The sequence below is a fragment of the Galeopterus variegatus genome, unplaced genomic scaffold (genome assembly GCF_000696425.1).
Source record: "Galeopterus variegatus unplaced genomic scaffold, G_variegatus-3.0.2 Scaffold5630, whole genome shotgun sequence".
In the NCBI taxonomy this organism is placed as follows: domain Eukaryota; kingdom Metazoa; phylum Chordata; class Mammalia; order Dermoptera; family Cynocephalidae; genus Galeopterus; species Galeopterus variegatus.
The window spans coordinates 31,860-39,241 of NW_007731741.1; the positions used below are offsets into that span (position 1 = coordinate 31,860).

The window sequence follows — 7,382 nt, forward strand, 5'->3', positions numbered from 1 at the left end:
CGCCAACTAAAAGCCAGAAACTCTCCTATGTACTTGACATGCTTTCGCTAATTCAGCACTCATGTTCCCAGTGAGGAAACTGAAATTCTGGTGGATTAAGTATTGCCCAAAGACCCAGCTAGTGAGTAGCACAGTTGAGATTTGAACCCAGATCTCACTGGCTCTACAGCTCTTTTTCCAACACATCTGTAGCAGGAAAGTGGCACTTTGTCACATGCAACAGTGTATTAGTCAATGTTTAATATTGTGTTATGCCAACTTGTGTTCATAAGTAAGTGCCTTCTAAGCATATGATGTCCACCGTGCTTCCGGTACCCAGCTAGACCGATCAGCATCAAAGACTGCAACCGGCATCATTTGTATTACCCACGTTTTCCTCTCTATCCCTAGCACCCCTTCATTCAACAGTCATTTCTGACTGCTACCTATGTGCCAAATACATCTGTTGGATGCAGTTGCTACAGAAGTAAACCAGACAGACATTTTCCCTGCCCTCGTGTAGCTTATAATATAACAGGCAAGGGGTAGATATTAATCAAATAATCAAATGTGTCATCTTAAAATCTAAATAAGAAAGTATTAGACACCGAGTCTTGACCAGAAAAAACACTAAATTAAATATCAGTTAGTTGTCTGAGACAGGGAGATAATGACTGCAGTATACACACCCAGGTTTTCATGTCCTCAGGAAAAAAATGTATTTATTTATCTCAGGTTGTCTGCCGGGCATTTGACTGAGGAACTGGAGATGAAGTTAGGATAGATATATATGTACAGCTCTTGCCTTCATGGAGTGTACAGTCCAATAGGGAAGTTGACATGTAATTTAAAACATAATAGCACAATTATAGAAGTCTGTGCAAAGGGCTGTTTGGTTATAGAAAGCTATCCCAATTAAAATATATAAGGCATGGATTTTGTTTTGTTCACTGCTATGTCCCTTAGAAGAGCACCTGGCACATAGTGGATAGTCAATAAATCTTTATTGAATGAACAGATGATTATGATGTTTAAAATGGGTTTTGAAGAGGATGTAAGATTCCATCAGGGTTGAAAGTTGGAGGAGGATCTGCTCAGAATAAGGGGCTGAGAAGATGGTCTTGGGCTGAGGGGTGGCTCAAGCCCTGTTTCACTTCAACCCTCTCCTGCCTGAAGTTCATCTTTATGAGCTGGTCTCTGAGTTTTGCCTGGAAAGTTCCATGGGAAAAAGAGCCAGAAGGTCACACTCTCTCAGAATATTTTAGCTTAAAAAGGCCTTAGAAATTGTCCCATCTGACCTCCTCATTTTAGCTCTAAAAGGACTAAAGCTCAAAAGAAGAAAATTAACTTGTTCCTGGTCTTTGGCTTGTTAGTTTCAGAGACAGGACAGAAAGCCAGGGTTTTAACTCCAGATCTATGTTCTTTCCCTTGTACAAGGGGTTTCCAAGACTTTTTAACTTTTAATTTTATTTTAAGTAGCAGGACTCTTTTTTGCGAATAAAAGCTTATGTGGATGAACTCAGAGCTGTCTTGGATAAAGCCATATGGAGGGCCAGTGATGGGCCCATAGTCTCCATCCTGGAGCAGCTCCCCGTTCCCTGCACACACACGCCTTTGCTAGAGACATAACATTTTCTCAGTCTTATGAAAGTGCCATGTAAGTGCTGCCTCGGTTCCCCAAACTCACTCCTGCTTGCAAAAAGATTTCCTCTCCTGAGCCCTATTTCAAAACCACTGCACTGCAGGTAATAAAAGTAAAGCTCTTAGCACAGTGCCTGGCACACAGTAAGTACTCAATAAATGCTAATCATTATTATTTTTATTGTGCATTGGCTCAGTCCATAGAAATCAGAAGAGTGGAAGAAGGAGCTGCCATTTCTGGGCCACCTGCTATGAGCCAGAAACATTGCTAGATATTGACCATAACTTGCCCTGGGTAATATTCCTGACCAGGTCAATCCACCAAATCCACCATCTCCATTTCACAGTTGAGGACACTGAAACTCAGAAAGGTCAGCTACTTGCCCGTGGTCACGTAGGTAGTAAGAATTAAATCAGGACACCAGCCCAGGTTTTTGGCAACCCAAATCCCTCCTTCTACAAGACACACACACACACACACACACACACACACACAGGGAATTCACCATTCTTTCTATCAGACTGGGCTGCCAATCTTTTGTTTCATTCAGTCCTGACAATGGTACTATTCCTTCATCAATGAATATTTTTGAGCACCTACTATGTGCCCAGCACTCTACTAAGCCTTGGGAGACCACAGCAAACGGGACATAGGGCCCTGCCATAGGCATATGCAGATATGAGGAGAGACATCAGATGAGTAATTACAAGTGTGATGAGATTACCAAAGAGAGGGAAAAGAGCGAACTCTGGGCATGTGCCATATATATATATGTGTGTTATATATATATAACACATAATATAATATATATATTATATATATATGTTATCCCCATTGTATAGATGAGGAAACTGAGGTTCAGGTAGATTAAAGACCTGCTCAAAATCAAAGGACAAATAGTAAACATACCTAAAATCCGTTGTGCGCTAACTATGTGCCAGGCATTTTTTACTAACTCACTTAAATCCTCTTAACAACTATATGAAGTAAATACTGTTATCCTCATTTTCCAAAAGGAACCTGAGTCCTAGAGCATGAAAGTAACTGCCTGAGATGACAGGACTAGGAAGTGGCTGAGCTGGGGTCTGAACCCAGGCAAGCTGGAATTCTTAACCCAGTCAGAACCCGGGTCTGACTGCTGCCGTGGCTGCCATTTCTACAGGAGGAGAGGCCGGTGTGGAAGCAAGTTTATAGTCCCTGCCCTTCAGGGTCTCCTCACCTCAACGTGTGAGCAATCATATGATTGTCATGACTGAAAAAGCGAGGGTCCAGTTCTGAGGCAGGGACGGCCCCCCACGGCATTTGGGAGAGCAGCCTGTCTTCTAAAGGACCTCGCTGTGTCAGTGGGGCTCCCTAAGGGTGGGCCTCAATCTCAGGAGATTAGAGGTAGGTTCATGCTGCAGGAATCCGAGACCTCAGAGGATAAGAAAGCAGCAGCTCACCAGCACCCTTTTATCTGACACCTGCGAGCTCCAGGCCCAGGCACTCACATTCTGCAGGGGCCTCCTGTGCTCCATGCTGGGGCAGGTGGCTCAGCTGAGGTGGGGTCAGGAGCAGGATGGAAAGTGCGGAGACCCAAAGAGAGCACAAAAGAGTTTGAAACCTCAGAGAGAGAAGTAGGTTAAACAAAGCCCTTCCTGGGAGGCTGGGGTGGGCTTAGGGGTACAGGTCGCCCTATATCACTGGAGAATATGTAATTTCCAATCCACCACTTGGTGATAACCTCTCACAATTTTGTAAAACTGTTTTAGAAAAGTTGGAGACTGTGTCCACTTGCATTAGCTCAGGCAAGCCTCACAGGAAGCCCGTGGTCTCTCATGTCATTCTTTGATTCTAGATTAAAATAAACTTTGCAGCTCATTATCATAAGGGATTAGAGGCTAAAACCTTAACTGCCTTCAAAGAAGATTTAGATAAATAGGAGATGTCAAAACAGTAATATTAGCCAAAGAAATGTCATTTTGGGGATAAACTCAGAACTTGAAATTGATTAATACAATGGGATAAATTCAATTGATAAATTCAGTGAGAGCTATGTTCGTCATTGAATGAGGTGAGTGTGTTAGTTCGTTTCTGTCGTTGGGTAATTTATAAAGAAACTAAATTTATTTTGTACAGTTTCAGAGGCCGGGAAGTCCACAGTCCAGGGCGCACATCTGGTGAGGGCTTTCTTCTGCAGTTATACAAGGTATCACGTGGCGAATGGCCTGAGCAAGAGAGGGTCAACCTCCTCACATGCTGTCCTTTTAAAGCCATCAGAACCATGCCCATGGCCACCCATTAAATAATCAACACATTACTCCATGAATGGATCAATCTATTCACTAGGGCATGGTCCTCACAATCTNACACACACACACACACACACACACACACACACAGGGAATTCACCATTCTTTCTATCAGACTGGGCTGCCAATCTTTTGTTTCATTCAGTCCTGACAATGGTACTATTCCTTCATCAATGAATATTTTTGAGCACCTACTATGTGCCCAGCACTCTACTAAGCCTTGGGAGACCACAGCAAACGGGACATAGGGCCCTGCCATAGGCATATGCAGATATGAGGAGAGACATCAGATGAGTAATTACAAGTGTGATGAGATTACCAAAGAGAGGGAAAAGAGCGAACTCTGGGCATGTGCCATATATATATATGTGTGTTATATATATATAACACATAATATAATATATATATTATATATATATGTTATCCCCATTGTATAGATGAGGAAACTGAGGTTCAGGTAGATTAAAGACCTGCTCAAAATCAAAGGACAAATAGTAAACATACCTAAAATCCGTTGTGCGCTAACTATGTGCCAGGCATTTTTACTAACTCACTTAAATCCTCTTAACAACTATATGAAGTAAATACTGTTATCCTCATTTTCCAAAAGGAACCTGAGTCCTAGAGCATGAAAGTAACTGCCTGAGATGACAGGACTAGGAAGTGGCTGAGCTGGGATCTGAACCCGGAGCTCCAGGCACAGGCGCTCACATTCTGCAGGGGCCTCCTGTGCTCCATGCTGGGGCAGGTGGCTCAGCTGAGGTGGGGTCAGGAGCAGGATGGAAAGTGCGGAGACCCAAAGAGAGCACAAAAGAGTTTGAAACCTCAGAGAGAGAAGTAGGTTAAACAAAGCCCTTCCTGGGAGGCTGGGGTGGGCTTAGGGGTACAGGTCGCCCTATATCACTGGAGAATATGTAATTTCCAATCCACCACTTGGTGATAACCTCTCACAATTTTGTAAAACTGTTTTAGAAAAGTTGGAGACTGTGTCCACTTGCATTAGCTCAGGCAAGCCTCACAGGAAGCCCGTGGTCTCTCATGTCATTCTTTGATTCTAGATTAAAATAAACTTTGCAGCTCATTATCATAAGGGATTAGAGGCTAAAACCTTAACTGCCTTCAAAGAAGATTTAGATAAATAGGAGATGTCAAAACAGTAATATTAGCCAAAGAAATGTCATTTTGGGGATAAACTCAGAACTTGAAATTGATTAATACAATGGGATAAATTCAATTGATAAATTCAGTGAGAGCTATGTTCGTCATTGAATGAGGTGAGTGTGTTAGTTCGTTTCTGTCGTTGGGTAATTTATAAAGAAACTAAATTTATTTTGTACAGTTTCAGAGGCCGGGAAGTCCACAGTCCAGGGCGCACATCTGGTGAGGGCTTTCTTCTGCAGTTATACAAGGTATCACGTGGCGAATGGCCTGAGCAAGAGAGGGTCAACCTCCTCACACGCTGTCCTTTTAAAGCCATCAGAACCATGCCCATGGCCACCCATTAAATAATCAACACATTACTCCATGAATGGATCAATCTATTCACTAGGGCATGGTCCTCACAATCTAACCACCTCTTAAAGACCTCACCTTTCAACTGGCATAATAGGATTTCCCACCCTCTACAGGTACAGTGGGGATTAAGCTACAGTGAGTTTGGGGGGTACATTCAATCCAAAGCAGTAAAGATTACAATGAGATCAGATTTGGAAATAATTTTACATAATATTTATCCTTTCTTCACAAAACTGTCCAAATTCATGAAGATGCTTTAAAAACTGTAAAAAAAAAAAGTGCTATAAAGTATTACCTTTTGCTATTTTATATTATTATAATCAATTTCAAATTCCGAGTTTGTCCCCAAAACGCCTAGTTTCTTTGGCTAACATTATTGCTTTGTCATCTCTCTATTTATCTAAATCTTCTTTGAAGGCAGTTAAGGTTTCAGCCTCTAATCTCTTAGAATAATGAGCTACTAAGTTTATCTTAATCTAGAATCAAAGAAAAAAAAAGGACTCTTTCTATTTTCAATTATAAGTGTACATCTTTAAAGTTTCAGTGTCATATTTGTATGTGTGTGTGTGTATTTCATGGCTTCTAACCTACAGTCTAAACTCCCAGGGGGTCTGACCCATGTCTAATTCTTAGCTATAATTAGCATTTACTGAGCATTTTTCTATGTGCTAGGCACTATTCTAAGTGCCTTACAGGGATTTAACTAATTTAATCCTCCCAACAACCCTATCAAATAATACTGTTGTGACCCCTGTTATACACAGAGAGGTTAAATAATGTGTCTGAGTAGTGGGCCTGGCAGCCACTGTGGACCTCTTTGTACCCTCAACCCTATAGCTCCCTCAGGAGGAGGAAAAAGTCTATTCCAAGAAATGACAAATTAGCAGAAAATATTTGTAAACTGTGGCAACACATTACTACCTCAATATATAAACAGTTCTTATAAATCAGTAACTTGAATATTCTAATATAAAAATAAGCAGTAGCTAGATATAAATAAGCAATTCAACAAAAAGAAGAAATGATGTGAACCAATAGGTCGAAAAGATGCTAAATTTCAATAATTATCAAGGAACATGTGAAGGAAACCAGGAAACATTTTTTTCAGAATCAAAAAAATTGTAAAGATTGACTTAACATTGCTGAGAGTAGCCTAAAAAAAAACTAGCCTTCTGATAAACTATTGATAAAAATGAAAATGCATGCACATTTTCTGGAAGAGTATAAATTTAAATGTCCATAGCCTTTGACCCAGTAAGTTTTCTACTAAAGACTTTTGGTAAGGAAAATGTTGGGAAAGTTCAAAAAGACATAGTTATAAAGGCATTCTTCCCAGGACACTCTGCAATAATTTTAAAAAATATACATGCCCACCAAGTGTGAAATGCTAGGTAGTCAATAAAAAGATTGACCTATGTATATTTTGGCATGCAAAGATCCCTGTGAAATGGTAAATGGGGAAAAAAAGATCACAAGACGGCATGTTTGTATAATTCCATCTTATTTAGAAATATATGCATTTGTATGAATGTTTACATATCAAAAGTACAGGAGGAAAGACATTGAAATGTAAACATTTTCTCTAAGTTTCAGGACTACTGCTGTCTTTTTACCCTCTTCTTTATACTTGGCTATGCCATTTGATTTTTTTGTTTCTTTAAATAGGCACATGTCGCATTTACAGAAAAATCCTGATAAAACTTTTTTCCCTTTTGGGGGAAAATTTGGAAACAGAGAAGCTTGTTGGGCATAGTCACTGCCCTTAACACCCTTCAGAGACTTTAGAAAACCAATCCTTCTGGGCCAGCCCGGTGGCGCACTGGAGAGTGCGCTGCTTGGGAGCGCCACTGGGTTTGGATCCCATGTGGAGACCGGTTCCCGCTCACTGGCTGAACGCGGTGCGGGCACAGCACCGAGGGTTGCGATCCCGTTGCCGGTCAGTAAAAAAGACAAAA

The 7,382-nt window shown here is 41.0% G+C and overlaps 1 protein-coding gene across 1 annotated transcript in view; it reads left to right on the forward strand.

Annotated features, from left to right (window-relative positions):
- LOC103605158 (synapsin-3-like) overlaps nucleotides 1-7,382 on the forward strand; it is a gene marked incomplete at its 5' end in the record, with an annotated part of 63,274 nt that overhangs the window by 30,037 nt on the left and 25,855 nt on the right. The window lies entirely within an intron of this gene.